Below are 18,784 nucleotides of genomic sequence, written 5' to 3'. Positions count from 1 at the left end.
GGTTGGTTTGGATTGGTTTGGTTGGTTTGGATTGGTTTGGATTGGTTTGGATTGGTTTGGATTGGTTTGGATTGGTTTGGTTGGTTTGGATTGGTTTGGATTGGTTTGGTTGGTTTGGATTGGTTTGGATTGGTTTGGTTGGTTTGGATTGGTTTGGGTTGGTTTGGATTGGTTTGGATTGGTTTGGATTGGTTTGGATTGGTTTGGATTGGTTTGGATTGGTTTGGATTGGTTTGGATTGGTTTGGATTGGATTTGGTTGGTTTGGATTGGTTTGGATTGGTTGGATTGGTTTGGTTGGTTGGTTGGTTGGATTGGTTTGGTTGGTTTGGATTGGTTTGGTTGGTTTGGATTGGTTTGGTTGGTTTGGTTGGTTTGGTTGGTTTGGATTGGTTTGGTTGGTTGGATTGGTTTGGATTGGTTTGGTTGGTTTGGATTGGTTTGGATTGGTTGGGTTGGTTTGGTTGGTTTGGATTGGTTTGGTTGGTTTGGATTGGTTTGGTTGGTTTGGATTGGTTTGGTTGGTTTGGATTGGTTTGGTTGGTTTGGTTGGTTTGGATTGGTTTGGTTGGTTTGGATGGGTTTGGTTGGTTTGGATTGGTTTGGATTGGTTTGGATTGGTTTGGATTGGTTTGGTTGGTTTGGATTGGTTTGGTTGGTTTGGATTGGTTTGGTTGGTTTGGATTGGTTTGGATTGGTTTGGTTGGTTTGGATTGGTTTGGATTGGTTTGGTTGGTTTGGTTGGTTTGGTTGGTTTGGATTGGTTTGGTTGGTTCTGGTTGGTTTGGATGGGATTTGGTTTGGATTGGTTGGATTTGGTTGGATTGGTTTGGATTGGTTTGGATTGGTTTGGATTGGTTTGGTTGGTTTGGATTGGTTTGGATTGGTTTGGATTGGTTTGGTTGGTTTGGATTGGTTTGGTTGGTTTGGATTGGTTTGGATTGGTTTGGATTGGTTTGGTTGGTTTGGTTGGTTTGGATTGGTTTGGTTGGTTTGGATTGGTTGGTTGGATTGGTTTGGTTGGTTTGGTTGGTTGGTTGGTTTGGATTGGTTGGTTTGGATTGGTTTGGATTGGTTTGGTTGGTTTGGTTTGGTTGGTTTGGTTGGTTGGATTGGTTTGGTTGGTTTGGATTGGTTTGGTTGGTTTGGGATGGTTTGGTTGGTTTGGTTGGTTTGGATTGGGTTTGGTTTGGTTGGTTTGGTTGGTTTGGTTGGTTTGGATTGGTTTGGTTGGTTTGGATTGGTTTTGGATTGGTTTGGATTGGTTTGGATTGGTTTGGATTGGTTTGGATTGGTTTGGTTGGTTTGGTTGGTTTGGATTGGTTTGGATTGGTTGGATTGGTTTGGATTGGTTTGGTTGGTTTGGATTGGTTGGTTGGTTGGTTGGTTTGGTTGGTTTGGATTGGTTTGGATTGGTTGGATTGGTTTGGTTGGTTTGGTTGGTTTGGATTGGTTTGGTTGGTTTGGATTGGTTTGGTTGGTTTGGTTGGTTTGGATTGGTTTGGATTGGTTTGGATTGGTTTGGTTGGTTTGGATTGGTTTGGTTGGTTTGGTTGGTTTGGTTGGTTGGATTGGTTTGGATTGGTTTGGATTGGTTTGGATTGGTTTGGATTGGTTTGGATTGGTTTGGTTGGTTTGGTTGGTTTGGATTGGTTTGGTTGGTTTGGATTGGTTTGGATTGGTTTGGTTGGTTTGGTTGGTTTGGATGGGTTTGGATTGGTTTGGATTGGTTTGGATTGGTTTGGATTGGTTTGGATTGGTTTGGATTGGTTTGGATTGGTTTGGTTGGTTTGGATTGGTTTGGATTGGTTTGGATTGGTTTGGTTGGTTGGATTGGTTTGGATTGGTTTGGATTGGTTTGGATTGGATTTGGATTGGTTTAGTTGGATTGGATTGGTTTGGATGGGTTTGGTTTGGATTGGTTTGGATTGGTTTGGATTGGTTTGGATTGGTTTGGATTGGTTTGGTTGGTTTGGTTTGGTTTGGATTGGTTGGATTGGTTTGGATTGGTTTGGATTGGTTTGGATTGGTTTGGATTGGTTTGGTTGGTTTGGTTGGTTTGGATTGGTTTGGATTGGTTTGGTTGGTTTGGATTGGTTTGGTTGGTTTGGTTGGGTTTGGTTGGTTTGGATTGGTTTGGATTGGTTTGGATTGGATTGGTTTGGATTGGTTTGGTTGGTTTGGTTGGTTTGGATTGGTTTGGTTGGATTGGTTTGGATTGGTTTGGATTGGTTTGGTTGGTTTGGTTTGGATTTGGTTTGGATTGGTTTGGATTGGTTTGGATTGGTTTGGATTGGTTTGGATTGGTTTGGATGGTTTGGATTGGTTTGGATTGGTTTGGATTGGATTTGGTTTGGATTGGATTTGGATTGGTTGGATTGGATTTGGATTGGTTGGATTGGATTTGGATTGGTTTGGATTGGTTTGGATTGGTTGGATTGGTTGGATTGGTTTGGATTGGTTTGGATTGGTTTGGTTGGTTTGGATTGGGTTGGTTTGGATTGGTTTGGATTGGTTTGGATTGGTTTGGTTGGTTTGGATTGGTTTGGATTGGTTGGATTGGTTTGGGTTGGTTGGATTGGTTTGGATTGGTTTGGTTGGTTTGGTTGGTTTGGTTGGTTTGGATTGGTTTGGTTGGTTTGGTTGGTTTGGTTGGTTTGGATTGGTTTGGTTGGTTTGGATTGGTTTGGATTGGTTTGGATTGGTTTGGTTGGTTTGGTTGGTTTGGTTGGTTGGATTGGTTTGGATTGGTTTGGATTGGTTTGGATTGGTTTGGATTGGTTTGGTTGGTTTGGTTGGTTTGGATTGGTTTGGATTGGTTTGGATTGGTTTGGATTGGTTTGGATTGGTTTGGATTGGTTTGGATTGGTTTGGTTGGTTTGGTTGGTTTGGATTGGTTTGGATTGGATTTGGATTGGTTTGGATTGGTTTGGATTGGTTTGGATTGGTTTGGTTGGATTTGGATTGGTTTGGATTGGTTTGGATTGGTTTGGATTGGTTGGATTGGTTTGGATTGGTTTGGATTGGTTTGGATTGGTTGGTTGGTTTGGATTGGTTTGGTTGGTTTGGATTGGTTTGGATTGGTTTGGTTGGTTTGGATTGGTTTGGATTGGTTTGGATTGGTTTGGTTGGTTTGGTTGGTTTGGATTGGTTTGGTTGGTTTGGTTTGGTTTGGATTGGTTTGGTTGGTTTGGATTGGTTTGGATTGGTTTGGATTGGTTTGGTTGGTTTGGATTGGTTTGGTTGGTTTGGTTGGTTTGGATTGGTTTGGTTGGTTGGATTGGTTTGGATTGGTTTGGATTGGTTTGGATTGGTTTGGTTGGTTTGGATTGGTTTGGGATTGGTTTGGATTGGTTTGGATTGGTTTGGATTGGTTTGGATTGGTTTGGATTGGTTTGGATTGGTTTGGATTGGTTTGGATTGGATTTGGTTGGTTTGGTTGGATTTGGATTGGTTTGGATTGGTTTGGATTGGTTTGGATTGGTTTGGATTGGTTTGGATTGGTTTGGATTGGTTTGGTTGGTTTGGTTGGTTGGTTGGTTGGATTGGTTGGTTGGTTTGGATTGGTTTGGTTGGTTTGGTTGGTTTGGATTGGTTTGGATTGGTTTGGATTGGTTTGGTTGGTTTGGATTGGTTTGGATTGGTTTGGATTGGTTTGGATTGGTTGGGTTGGTTTGGTTGGTTTGGTTGGTTTGGATTGGTTTGGATTGGTTTGGTTGGTTTGGATTGGTTTGGATTGGTTTGGTTGGTTTGGTTGGTTTGGTTGGTTTGGATTGGTTTGGTTGGTTTGGATTGGTTTGGATTGGTTTGGATTGGTTTGGTTGGTTTGGTTGGTTTGGATTGGTTTGGTTGGTTTGGTTGGTTTGGATTGGTTTGGATTGGTTTGGGATTGGTTTGGTTGGTTTGGATTGGTTTGGTTGGTTTGGATTGGTTTGGATTGGTTGGTTTGGATTGGTTTGGATTGGTTTGGATTGGTTTGGATTGGTTTGGATTGGTTTGGATTGGTTTGGATTGGTTTGGATTGGTTTGGTTGGTTTGGATTGGATTTGGATTGGTTTGGTTGGTTTGGATTGGTTTGGATTGGTTTGGATTGGTTGGATTGGTTTGGATTGGTTTGGATTGGTTTGGTTGGTTTGGATTGGTTTGGATTGGTTTGGTTGGTTTGGTTGGTTTGGATTGGTTTGGATTGGTTTGGTTGGTTGGTTTGGTTGGTTTGGTTGGTTTGGATTGGTTTGGATTGGTTTGGATTGGTTTGGATTGGTTTGGATTGGTTTGGATTGGTTTGGATTGGTTTGGATTGGTTTGGATTGGTTTGGATTGGTTTGGATTGGTTTGGATTGGTTTGGATTGGTTTGGATTGGTTTGGATTGGTTTGGATTGGTTTGGATTGGATTTGGATTGGATTTGGATTGGATTTGGATTGGATTTGGATTGGATTTGGATTGGATTTGGATTGGATTTGGATTGGATTTGGATTTGGAGAAACTTTCCACTCCTCATTTCACATTTTGCCATCCCTACTTCTCTTTTCTTATTATCTGTACGTATTATTGTTAAACATTTCACACTTTTCTCATTTCATTGTTCGGTCGAGCGGTATTTTTGCCAACCGACATTTTCGGCCAAATGGCTTTTTCTACCAAACGGGAATCTCGAAGTTCGAGTCCCATCGAAGGGAAAGTGGTTACCTCCAATACATTTTCCAAATTAATTTCTTCCACATAACGTACATATTCTCATATAAGTTTTCATAATTTCCGAATTTGTTATTGGGTGACTGACTGGACTTTCATCATGGAAATAAAAATATCCAAGCTAGCAACATGGTTTACAAAGATAGAGAGATTCTTAGAAACCTCGCACTCAATAGCAGTGAAATTGCTTAATTAATGCGAAGCTTCGAGGCAGCAATGTCTCTGTTGTGGGATGCGATGCTGGTGAAAAACAAAAATTACATTTGAATCGCAAACTGCAACCGGAATATCCGAGCACTCGCCCACATCTGCGCACGCTTGCACTGTGTTTCGTGAGAGATGCGAAAAAGTTACTAGACCGGAAAATGATGCAGTACATTCCCGTGAATTGCTAAAAGTAATTGCATCCCATTTATTTTTTTCGGCGAATATTTTTATTTTCGTTTTAAGCTAACCGTTGACTACAGCCGTCGCAACCGCTTCCATGTGCCGTCGTTCCCAAGGGCTGTGGACGGTTCCGCTTTGCCACCATGAATAAAAAGTGAACTGAAGAGCTGGAAATTTTAATGCAATTATTTTTATTTTCGAGAAATTATATCGTTCGCACGCACCAGATTCATACGTAAATATTTATTCGGAGGTGTTTGCACCCGTTAGTGGTTTGATTGGACTACAAATGGATAGAATAGAGTTTTCACGTTATTCAGAGTTTGGCAACAGAATTGACGCATAATGCATATTAAGGATAAGCTGGCTTGCTATCAGATTATTTGTTCTATCAACATTTAAATGTCAAAGTCGTACCTCTTTTTTTCTGACAATCATGTACTTTCTATATTGTATACAAGTTATTATCGGATTTATTTTGAAATTGCAACTTAAGTTTTAAATTTTTGATATTTGGTCCTTTCAACCTGCATTACCTTTTGATACCATCGCCAACTAACTGGAGTTAACTTCCAAATCGAAGTTAATTTCTCTCCGAATCCACACTGATAGGATCAAACATCCGCGCTTCCATTAGGTATGCTAATTATTTCGGGACCGGCTTTTCTTTCTTGTGTTTTCATCTTTGTACTCAAACCGAGCTGGCTCCCGTTGGCGGAAAGTTTTCGGATACATTCTCATTTGCACGGAAACTCGTTTTAGGTATCCGTGAGCGAAACTTTCTGCGGAGTAGATTCTACCAAGCGAGGCGTGCTTTTGATCCCTTTTCTTCGGTTACCGAGTTGAAACTTTGGCCGTTTGCAATCAATCAGCTAAATTAATTGCTTCTTCCGATAATTTCCTTTCCTAATCTGTGCGAAAGCACCGGCGGCTAACTGGCGGTGGGTGTGTGCAGAGTTTCGTTCGAGGTTTTCATTTACTGTGTGCACTGATTGATACCGGTTGGCCGACATGGAACAGTAGGGGACACTAATTCGAATTTGTTTCTTAGTCACTGGATAAGGTATGGAATAAGCGGTGGATCGTCAGGTTCGCCCTTTGGTAAAAGTTAATCTTCAAAAAGCCTTCTTCCTTCGGATCTTAGTTCGTCAACCGCAGTGGTATTAAAAATCACTTCCTCTAATTAGCCTCTTTCAGGACTGGCTTCTCACAATATGAAGTTTTCTGTGGTTTCAAAATCATATTCTATATATCCATCAACAGATCGAAAACATTGATGATCATGAAAGAATCTTAGTTTCCTATTGTTTTCAATTCGAGGTACATTTTGCAAAACTTTGCACAACAGTTTGTAGTTAATTCTTACACATTCCTGCAGCTATGATTTTTGTAATGCTTTATGTATGTGAATTTAGATATTCGGACCAGTTCTGCACTCATCGTATATAGGAAGACCGGGGGCACTTCGTAGGAAAAGGGGCATGAAATGGCAACTCTCAGGTCAAACCATAGGCAAAATTTGATTCTAGGTACGTTACGTGTCATTTGACATTATATCTTTCGAATGACAATTTAGCTCTTTACGCCGGTTTTAAAGCATTCAAATTTATAGTGTTCTGATTCATTAGCGTGTAGATATATATTTGATTAGAAGACCTTTACAAGACGTACATGAGAACATTTTAATACATAGACAAGTGAAGAGCTAAAATTTTCCAAAATTACCATAAATAAAGATTAAAACATATTTTAAATATATTTTATTAGATAAAGTGTTGTATTGGTGAAAAATTGTTGTGAAATTCCGTTTCATTTCGTTGGAATTAAGTTTTTTACTTTAGAAATTTTTAGAATCTAACGAAACGAAACGAAATCAAAATCTGATTTCACCATGCTCAAATTTCGTTTCAAATCACCTGAAACGAAATTCTTCGAATAGGGAATCCATTGGTGGCCTTTAAGTAGGACCTATTGTCGTTGAATGCGCTGCTGTCCGATGATGTTAAAAGTGGCTTAAGGCGAGAACCGTACTTAAAAAGTCATAGAAACTAACCCTTAATTGCCTCTGGTCGAATTAAAGACTTAGGACTCAGTAATCGGACTTCCGAAACGTGTGTTAAATTGAAGGCTGGATTATCAGACAGTTAACTAGACTGAACGGAATTTCATTTAAGTTTGCGATGGCAGCATTTTCAAACTTGTGGTGCTACAAGAAACGACCAGCAGACAGATGAAGCGGGTTAAGCGATAATGTTGGAATTGGGGAGGTGTGAGGATCCCTCAGCTGACCTTGTTGGAATCCATAGTATAGGTTAAGTAGGGGAGCTACAGCCTTGTGAGAACCCAAGGAAAGCTCGAGCGCCGTGCATTCTGGGTCTATTCCCGAGAATACCCTCGAAATGCACGTGAAACCGTTTCATTTAGATAGCCCTGTGTAAGCCCCCATCTTTGGAAATATGTGATGGTAGTTGTTGGAAATTGCCAACAGGGGAAGTTTTTCAAAATAATAACCCCGGAATAAAACGACCGTTGCTTGGGGTTTACGATAAGGGGAGTTATTATTTTCCTGCAATTGTAGGAACTCGTTGTAGTGTACATAATTTGTATATATAAGTTATATTATCTATCTAGCCAAAAGGCTTTTTAAAAAATTAAACTATTAAAGGAGTTCGAAAAACAGAACTTCACGGACCAACGATTACGAACAGAATGAATTTATTGTACATTGGAACTTACGAGTACCCTATTTCTGCTGATTAATAATTTATTGCCCTAGCTGTCGTCAACGTCGTGATTCCTGCTGATTGGGCATCCTACTTCTGGACTGCTGATATGGGAAACGATGGTGTCGGGTTAACGTCGTTAACCAATTGTTGATGTTGCTGTTGGTATCGGCGGCTGACGGCAATGCATTGACGGTGCCCAGTGCAAGGGCTATTTGTTGTTGTTGTTGTTGTATAATTTGCAGCTTATTGCGTAGTAGCTCGGTGGAAGGGTTATCGTGGTTCGATGGGTGTTCGATAACTTCTCCCTCCCCAAGTGAGGATCGTCTCGGTCCTTTGAGTTGAACTCGACATCTGGTCTTGGCTATAATGAAAATTATGATTGAGATGATGATGTAGATGCTGGAAAGTCCTCCGGTTAAAGTCCAAAATTTTAATTTCAAGCTATATTGCTCCAAATAAACGTGTTGTAGCTTGTCTCGGGTCTCGAGAGTTTCGTTGCTGAGTGTGAATATATCCAAATGTTGATGGTAATTCCAGCTAGTTTTTATGTTATGTAATGCTCCATAGATTACAGTAGCCTCCTGAATGATTTCGTTGTTCCGAAATGAATGGTTGTTGAACGTGATAGAGCAGTTTCCAAATGATATTAGAAAATTTCCTTCTAATGTACGATCGTCTGGTCCACAGTTACTACTAAGAGTGTGGTTTTTTGCATTCTGGACCAAAAGTGTATTCTCCGTTACAAGTAATTGAGATGTCCTATTATAAAACGTGGAATTGCATATCGATTGTTTCCCAAATACTAGGGGATACAAGTATCGTGCATTTCCTTTAGGTATTTCGCCTTTTGAACGAATTCAAAGGGTTCACTTGTGGTATATAGAGAATTTTCACTTTTTCGACATATTCCGGATAATCATAAATAATTTGGTTCTTGTGTACTATTGGGTGAATTCGAATCACAGAAGATGTTACGTTATCTAACTGTGGCACGTGAAGGATGTATAGGAGGGTGTGTTGAGTTGCGGCGAACTTAGGGGTGACATGTTGTAGGGCCTCATCTGGAACATCTATGTTCACTCCTTGATTTTGTAGAAGCGATTTTATGAACGAAATCTCTTGAATAGAAAGTACTCTGTTGGCGATTGTAGCTGTTTTGATAGGATGATGGCGTCTTGTATGTCTTCTAGGAGTTTGTTGATGATATCAATATTTATTATTGTAATGATAGCCGAGATCTCATTTGCTAGCTCGTTCGCTTTCATGCTGTTGATAATTTTGTTAATGCTGCTGGTCAGCTCCGAAATTCTTGCATTGATGCGGTTATTTATATTAACTTGCTGATTATTCTGGGTTATTAATTCATTCATTGTAGAATTGATGATATGAAGATCTTGTGCATCTGGTGATCCGGCCAGCCATTTCCAACCACTTCCCAACGAATCCCATCTTTTTGCTCTATGATGTTCTGATGGTTTTATTTGAAGAAAGTTGTTGTACAATGCTTTTATCTTGTGTTTGACTATGCCTCCTAAAGGGTTTTTGCTATCTACTCTTGTATAAAAGGATGAAGTCAAGTAATCAATAGATTCCTGTATTATTGTTAGGTTAATGGGGTGTACAATTTTTAAGTTTCCGGTTTGAATTTTACAATCTCCATATCTTAAAAATAAAATGGGGTCTTCGTTGAGGTTTCTCAGGGAAAGTTTAGATGGTTCAATCAATAAAGGAAGGGTGATGAGTATCAGGAAGGGTGCCTAAAAGAGGAATTTCATAGTTTAGGGTTTATTGCTAGTGTACTAGTCTGATCTAAATCGATTCACTACGTGTTCTGTTGATTATCTGTTTCAGTTTTCGAATTCTTCGACTACCATATCTATAATAAGTATTAGGTTTTGTCTGACGTTTCCTATCATTTTAATTGCAAATACTACGTATTTTATGTATTTTTTATACGACAAGGGAAGATTCATCTGAGAATCAATTGTAATAGGTAGAGTTACGTAGTTCGTAATGGTATCTGTATAATATTTACGTTAGATAACATCGATTCAGTGGGGATTCACAATAATAAAGAGGTATTGCTCTGTCATCGAGAGCTAGTTCGGGACAGACATATAGGATTTAGGTGAGGATCTAGGATAACGGAAGGGAATGATTCGTAGGCAGGGAATATTTTACTTACTCTCCAAGCGTGGCTTGCAGGAGTTGAATGCTTTGTTGCAGGGGTATCATGTTCCTTTAGGCTTCTGTGTGAGCGCTGTACTTCGTGCAAGAGTGTCCTAAAATTTTGAAATCATGAGTATGGTATTTGAATTCATGTATTGGAATGTTAATGTATAATCCTCCAGGGGTTCATAGGGTTTTCATGCCTTTCGCAAGCTGTCCATTCCTAGGGTGGAGAAAGAAAGATTAATATCGTAATATGGATTGATCAGTTAAGAATTAATACATTTCATCATTTCCTGATTCTTTTCAACCTTGTTTTATGGAGTTTCCGATTTAACCGGTCGCGATAAGTCATTTGGTTATCCTGATCTACTATTGTAGAGTTAAATTTCTCCAATCTTTTAGATTTGACTCCTTGTCTTTCGTTAAACACTACTTGACCAGGTTCTAATATTGGTGCGTTTTCACGTGAAGAGTTCCTTTGTAAATTTTGTTTTTTCTGCGTCTTTGAAATCTTCAACATTACTTCATCATAAATTTTATCACGGGCTTCGAGTAATAGGGGCAGGTCTAGGGGTCGTTCTTGGCCATCTTTAATGCCATAAAATACCTCTCGTGGTTTCATTCCGGTTGCCGAGTGAATGGTGTTATTGTAAAGTGTGTTTGAAATGAGGAACATTTCTTTTGGTGAGATGTTTGGGAACTTATGTTTATTGCAACGAAATATTTCTGCAATTGTCGAATGATATCGCTCGACAATCCCATTTGTTTCGCTACGATTGCAGGGGGTAAAGTATTGTTGTACGTTCAAATTGTCCAGTAATCCTCTCACTTCAATAGACTTTAATGAAGGTTCATTGTCTGACACCATCAACTTAGGGGTACCGAATAAGGAAAAATATTTCAAAATAGCTTTTCTTATGTCTGGGATAGATCTTGATTTGATCGGTAAAAGGACACCGAATCTGGTTAATTTGTCAACAACAGACAGAAACATGTAAGGTTGAGAGATAAATATATCAACATGGATGATATCTAAAGGTTTATGAGGGATCGGGGTTTCTCCATGTTTGATTTTGTAAGGTTTCCTTTCGTACTTCATCCTATTACAAGTAGGGCATAAGATGACGTATGTACGGATTTTCCTTTTCATATTTGGAAAATACCACCTTCTAAAAATTTGTTCTTTGTTTTCAAGGATTCCTCTGTGAGCAGTCTCATGAGTTTCCTCTATTACTTGATTTTGATCGAGATCAGTGGTGAGGTCGATCAATATTTTCTGAGAGATTAATACTTTGAAGGTGTTACAACGACTGAAGTGGTTTTTATATACCGTTTGTATCGATGGTATGACGTTTTCTGGACAGAGGATACAATTGAGTTTACCGGGACGCATGTAATCTCGAAATATTCGGAATAATGTTGCCATACCAAAGTTAATTTTTGTTATAGTTCTTCTGTACATTTTTGGAAAGATTTCCTCATAAACTTCGGAGTCTTCCGCGCCAACTTTCAAAATTATTTGGTTGTGAAACACGTTTATGGGTTTCTCAGTACATTTAACAAAGTCCAAGTCGTCAGTATCAGCGGAGTGAACAGAACTATCATCCGTTGATTGTTCCTCTTCGTTGACATTGATTTCATGGGACGTTTCGTTAGGTATCCTGGATAAGGCATCAGCTACTACGTTCTGTTTCCCTGGGCGATGCTTTATCTCGAAGTCATATTCTAGAAGTTTCAGCCTCCATTTTACCAATCTGGTGTTTGGCGTTTTTAAGTTTAAGGCATAAGTAAGGGGTTGATGATCAGTGTAAAGGGTGAATTTCCTTCCAAATAGGTAGAGTCGGAAGTACTGTGTAGCCCATACAATGGCTAAAAGTTCTTTCTCTATGGCTGAGTAATTTTCCTCCGTTTTGGTTAGCGTTCTAGAGGCAAAGGCAACGGGTCTATCTTTTCCCACTTGGCCTTGTGATAAGACTGCACCAAGAGCAAAATTACTCGCATCTGTGGTTAAGATAAATGGTTTATCCATGTCTGGATACTGGAGGACATCACTTTGTGTAAGCAAGTCCTTACATTTTTCAAACGTTTTTACGAATAATGGAGTATGTTCCACTACTTCGCCTTTGCGTAACTGAGCCGTTAATGGCTTAGTGATTTTAGCAAAGTCTAGAATAAATCTACGATAGTACCCTAGGATTCCAAGAAATCCTTTGAGTTCCTTCTGAGTTTTCGGAAGGGGCCAGTTTCGAATGGCTACTATCTTGTCGGGGTTTGGTTTTACACCCTCGGCAGTGACAATGTGACCTAAGAAAGCAACTTCCTTTTTAAGGAATTCACATTTGTCTAACTGTAATTTTAGGTTCACTTCTTCTAATGCTCGTAATATTTTTCCCAAGTTTTCTAAGTGTTCCTGTAGAGAAGTAGAATAGACAATGATATCGTCCATATAGATGAGACAACATTTGCCTATGAACTTTCGGAGCACATGGTCCATAACGCGTTGGAAGGTAGCCGGCGCGTTTTTGAGACCGAATGGCATACGTAAATATTCGTATAGGCCATGATCTACTTGGAAAGCTGTTTTCTGTACGTCTCTCGAATCCACCTCGATTTGATGGAAGCCGGAGGCCAAATCCAACGTACTGAAATACTGGCATTTACCCAACTTGTCTAATATCTCGGTGATATTAGGTAGAGGGTATTTATCGTCTACAGTTTTGCTGTTCAATTTTCGGTAATCAACTACGAGGCGCCACTTTCGCTTGCCTGAGGCGTCTAATTTCTTAGGTACAATGCATATGGGCGATGCCCACGGGGAAGTACTGGGTCTGATTATACCTTGGGCTAGCAGTTTTGAAATTTGTGTTTGGACTTCCTCTTTATGAACTAACGGGTATCTGTAGCTTTTAGTGTAGATTGGCAATTCATCACTAGTATTAATACGATGTTTACCAACATTAGTAAAGGAAGGATCATCTCCGTCCCTGTAGAAAGCTGTGGGGTAGCTTCGGAGTAATTGGAAAAGTTTAGATCGTTCTTCAGTATTGAGATGATCAGAACGAACCTCACTTACAATGTCTCGTGTATAAACAGTATTGTGGGGGTTCGAAGCGAACTTTACTTCCTCAAAATTGTTAATATCCATGATGAGTTGTTCGTAATTAATAGTCTCAATGATAGGAGCTTGTTGAGTACTAACGAAAAGAAGGCTAGCTTTATTATTACGAACGCTGTAAAGTCCTGAAGGGATGAACACATTGGGAGAAATTTGCATATCATTTTCCAAATAAAAGTCTCCAGAGCAAATGGATGACTCGATTTCCTTAATGGTATGGATGGAATCATGAAAATTTAATTCCACGGTGTCGGGGTATTTTTTCATTAGGGGAATCGTTTTGCCATTTATAATGAGACTATTGGAATTTGTATCGATGATACATCCAAGTTTGTGGAGTGTTTGATAACCAATCAAACCGTCAAAAAATGTATGGAATTTAAATAAGTTAAATTTTTGACAAGGGACGTCAACGTTGTATTGCATGAAGGGGTTTAAAATAGTGAATTGATTAATCTTGCAGGAACCATTAATGTTCTTGACTAAGTGCTTTGCACCAAACTGTATCAATTCTGCGGGAACGACTTGTGGGGAAATATAGTTTTGGTTTGCTCCTGTGTCAATTAAAAATCTGAGTGGAGCATATGAGCCTAACTTTACTTCTAAATATGGCAGAAAACTCAATCCATTTCCTGTTGTTCCATCTCCTGATGAAAATTTAGGTTTTCTTCTCCGTTATCGCCTTCCTCTACAACATTTTCCTCGACGACATCGGAAGGTTCCGCGTATTCATTATGAACATTAATTTGGTGGAATCTTCTCACATTCGAACCAGAGGATGCTTCTTGTTTGATGGCAAGTGGTGAGCCTTGTTGGGGATTTCGGTTGCTATTGGGATTAAAACGATTATCTTGGAAAGGTGGGCGTGAGAAGTTGTTATTGATAGGAGGTGCTGGTTTGAAATTATTATCGGGAGGACCGGATGGTCTATTTTGGTAAGGATTTGGATTATTGAATGGTCGATGGTTGTTAGGGTAATAGGACTGTTTTAGTGGAGGGTTTTGAATTCTAGGCTCATTGACTTTAGCTAAATGTTTAAGTTTTTCTCGCTTTCTTTCGGCTGCGTTGGATTGCTCCAGCGCATGTTGGTATGCTGACAACAAACTGTTAGGTCGGCTAGTTCGAGTCAAAGAGGAAATGGGTTCATGTAACCCGTCTATGTACGCGTTCATAATCATTGCTTCGTAGGAAGCCACAATTGCTTTCGCGCATGGTTGGAGGTTCGGATCCAAATTAATTTTAGCATTGAGGTCCGAAAGGATCTCAGAACATTGCTCATAAAATTGTTCAACACTTGAGCTTCCTTGTTTCACATACGGGATCTTACTAATTATGGTTGCAAGATCACGTTTATCACCAAACCGATCAATAAGTTGGGATTTAATGTGATCCCAATCACATTTTGTTTGATTATTTATCAAAATTTCACTTGCTTTTCCTGTAATCTTATCCCTGATTACTGAGGACCAAATATTTATTGCGGCATCTCTGTCGTCTGCGGGGACGCGCGCTTTAGCGAAATCTAACTTTTGCTGCACGGAATTAATCCAAGCAGGCAATCCTTTGGCATCACCGTCATATCCCGGTATCAACTTTATGATATCAGGGATGCGTGTTATGTCAAAGGTTGTAGCTTGCTGCGGACTGGTACTAGGTCCAGCCGGAATGTTTAATAACCTTTCTATTTGAATTCTTTGTTGCTCCAGTCGATGCTGGAGTTCCTCTACCTGATGTTCTAAGTTTTGATTTTTGGCCATCTTAGACCTCAGTAACATACACTTTCACTTATATAAAATAAAATTGACTTACGTTTAATTTGCCGATGTTCCCTCGGCTGATTCTGTCCAGTTGAATCCTGTGTAGTTCCTAAACGCTTGGTAGTCTCCGTGGGGTGTATCCTCGATCCGTCGATAATCCGTCGATGGTGTCCTAGATGCCACAATTTCACTTTGTTTCACTTTCGGCTGGAACACACAACACACGCGGAGCAAAAACCGAAGCGCTTATCCTACCGACTGCGCCAGTTATATTATCTATCTAGCCAAAAGGCTTTTTAAAAAATTAAACTATTAAAGGAGTTCGAAAAACAGAACTTCACGGACCAACGATTACGAACAGAATGAATTTATTGTACATTGGAACTTACGAGTACCCTATTTCTGCTGATTAATAATTTATTGCCCTAGCTGTCGTCAACGTCGTGATTCCTGCTGATTGGGCATCCTACTTCTGGACTGCTGATATGGGAAACGATGGTGTCGGGTTAACGTCGTTAACCAATTGTTGATGTTGCTGTTGGTATCGGCGGCTGACGGCAATGCATTGACGGTGCCCAGTGCAAGGGCTATTTGTTGTTGTTGTTGTTGTATAATTTGCAGCTTATTGCGTAGTAGCTCGGTGGAAGGGTTATCGTGGTTCGATGGGTGTTCGATAACTTATATAGTTTTCCCAATTAAGTCTCATAGCGAATAAGGTAATAAAGATTCAGTGTAACTCACGTTTAGTCCCGTTTCTGTGTCCAGTCAATGTCAGTTCGTGAACCAGTCTAATGTCTAAGTCGGATTCGTATTCAGGCCTGCACTTCAAACATACTATTTCTCCGTACTATAATATTAGAGTAGTTTTAAGTAATTGTATGATTTTAAGGTAGTTCTATGGTTTACCAATCTAGTTCATAAGCTCCAATGGGAAATTTAGGTTAAGTGCAAGTATATAATTTCAGGTTTCACTCCTGATAACTGGATTAAACTAAATTAGAATTTTTCAATAGGAATTCATGTTTCAATGGGCTCGCAAATACTTGCCAAGTAATAATTCACTAGATAGCTAAAATAACAAAATATTCACCGTATAATAATAAATTTCACTGCTTCTCTTTAAACATCTGTCGTATTTACGACATGACCTGCATTTTTCTCTAGCATATTTGTTCTTCTTTTTCTCTTACTTCATATACGGACTCACCGATGTCACCGTGTGGAATCTGTCATTCCGTCATACCTGCTTATGGTACCTATCGGCGAGGGGTACAGCGACCGATCACATAGAGAGGCCAAAATAGTAGAGGCGCGCTGGCGTACGTTCGCCCACAGTAGTGATACTGGTTGCATTATGAGAAAGCGTATCTCTGGCGCTGGCAGTTATCCCAGAAGTATCCCTGGGAGCCTGAATTTTAGAGCATCGGTATACTCAATGTTAAAAGTTATGACGATGTCCTACGTCAGTTCTTCACATATTTGATTGCACGTCGTTCTAGATGAACTGCTTAAAAACATAATGGCGTCTCAAATAAACAAATAGTAGGAACTTTGATAGCATAAATGTATCGATAGCATTTATAACGCCTTCATACATTACTTCAAATTCATTATTACAAATGATTAAGAAATATCTTCGCATGACACCTGCCGCTTGAAGAACAATGTAATGAAGTCTACGTTCTTTGATGTCGTCATGACGAAAACTAACGTCGCACACTGTGGCAGACCACTGTATTGGTTGGACAAATCCTCTAGCACCCTCTGTATACGTTCTAGATTTTTGGTGTCTTCAGCACACTATCGCGTGTGATCCTAAGCTTCATTTAGATGAATTTTATTTTTATCTAGATAAGTTAAAACTTAACTAGATACGTGTTATCTTTTGATAGAAACGAGATAGAGCAAAATTAGAATGATAATAAAGCTGATCGTGAGGTATCACCAAGGATTTTAAAAGCTGTATTAGTGGATTTCTTGAAAGTAAGTTAAAAACACTGTTTAGAAAAATATAAATAACTTACGAATGGGCAGATGGCGGCAGCTGAAATTTTTTCTGACCATAGTTCAAACCTATATCTTTGATATCGGGAAAAAAAGTGGAGACATGTGGAGCTATTTGTCTGTGATTTTTCCAAATTTGGTATTAAATTCCGAGCCTCTTGGAAGGAGGCTTCCGAGCCTCTTGGAAAGAGACTTCCGAGCCTCTTGGAAGGAGGCTTCCGAGCCTCTTGGAAGGAGGCTTCCGAGCCTCTTGGAAGGAGGCTTCCGAGCCTCTTGGAAGGAGGCTTCCGAGCCTCTTGGAAAGAGACTTCCGAGTCTCTTGGAAGGAGGCTTCCGCGCCTCTTGGAAGGAGGCTTCCGAGCCTCTTGGAAGGAGGCTTCCGAGCCTCTTGGAAGGAGGCTTCCTGAGCCTCTTGGAAGGAGGCTTCCAGGCCTCTTGGAAGGAGGCTTCTGAGGCCTCTTGGAAGGAGGCTTCTGAGCCTCTTGGAAGGAGGCTTCTGAGCCTCTTGGAAGGAGGCTTCCGAGCCTCTTGGAAGGAGGCTCTGAGCCTCTTGGAAGGAGGCCTTGAGCCTCTTGGAAGTAGGCTCTGAGCCTCTTGGAAGGAGGCTGAGCCTCTTGGAAGGAGGCTTCTGAGGCCTCTTGGAAGGAGGCTTCCGAGCCTCTTGGAAGGAGGCTTCTGAGCATCTTGGAAGGAGACTTCTGAGCCTCTTGGAAGGAGGCTTCTGAGCCTCTTGGAAGGAGGCTTCTGAGCCTCTTGGAAGGAGGCTTGAGGCCTCTTGGAAGGAGGCTCTGAGCCTCTTGGAAGGAGGCTTCTGAGCCTCTTGGAAGGGAGGCTTCCAGAGCCTCTTGGAAAGAGGCTTCCGAGCCTCTTGGAAGGAGGCTGGAGGCCTCTTGGAAGGAGGCTCTGAGCCTCTTGGAAGGAGGCTTGAGCCTCTTGGAAGGAGGCTTGAGGCCTCTTGGAAGGAGGCTTGAGGCCTCTTGGAAGGAGGCTTGAGCCTCTTGGAAGGAGGCTTCCGAGCCTCTTGGAAGGAGGCTCGAGGCCTCTTGGAAGGAGGCTTCCGAGCCTCTTGAAGGAGGCTCTGAGCCTCTTGGAAGGAGGCTTCGAGGCCTCTTGGAAGGAGGCTTCTGAGCCTCTTGGAAGGAGGCTTCTGAGCCTCTTGGAAGGAGGCTTCCGAGGCCTCTTGAAGGAGGCTCTGAGAGCCTCTTGGAAGGAGGCTCTGAGCCTCTTGGAAGGAGGCTTCTGAGCCTCTTGGAAGGAGGCTTCCTGAGCCTCTTGGAAGGAGGCCTGAGCCTCTTGGAAGGAGGCTTGAGCCTCTTGGAAGGAGGCTTCTGAGCCTCTTGGAAGGAGGCTTCTGAGCCTCTTGGAAGGAGGCTCTGAGCCTCTTGGAAGGAGGCTTCCAGGCCTCTTGGAAGGAGGCCTGAGCCTCTTGGAAGGAGGCTTCCGAGCCTCTTGGAAGGAGGCTTCCAGGCCTCTTGGAAGGAGGCTGAGCCTCTTGGAAGGAGGCTTCCTGAGCCTCTTGGAAGGAGGCTTCTGAGCCTCTGGAAGGAGGCTTCCGAGCCTCTTGGAAGGAGGCTTCTGAGCCTCTTGGAAGGAGGCTTCTGAGCCTCTTGGAAGGAGGCTTCCTGAGCCTCTTGGAAGGAGGCCTGAGCCTCTTGGAAGGAGGCTTGAGCCTCTTGGAAGGAGGCTTCCGAGCCTCTTGGAAGGAGGCTTCTGAGCCTCTTGGAAGGAGGCTTCTGAGCCTCTTGGAAGGAGGCTTCTGAGCCTCTTGGAAGGAGGCTTCGAGGCCTCTTGGAAGGAGGCTTCCAGGCCTCTTGGAAGGAGGCTTGAGCCTCTTGGAAGGAGGCTTCTGAGGCCTCTTGGAAGGAGGCTTGAGCCTCTTGGAAGGAGGCTTCTGAGCCTCTTGGAAGGAGGCTTCTGAGCCTCTTGGAAG

The 18,784-nt window shown here is 41.3% G+C and overlaps 1 protein-coding gene across 2 annotated transcripts in view; it reads left to right on the top strand.

Moving 5' to 3' along the window:
- LOC134224575 (kin of IRRE-like protein 1) overlaps positions 1–18,784 on the top strand; it is a 763,295-nt gene that overhangs the window by 449,128 nt on the left and 295,383 nt on the right. The window lies entirely within an intron of this gene.

This window comes from Armigeres subalbatus, chromosome 3 (genome assembly GCF_024139115.2).
Source record: "Armigeres subalbatus isolate Guangzhou_Male chromosome 3, GZ_Asu_2, whole genome shotgun sequence".
Taxonomy (NCBI): Eukaryota; Metazoa; Arthropoda; class Insecta; order Diptera; family Culicidae; genus Armigeres; species Armigeres subalbatus.
Note: the sequence above shows the minus strand (reverse complement) of the source record. Positions and strands in the feature narration are given on the sequence as shown.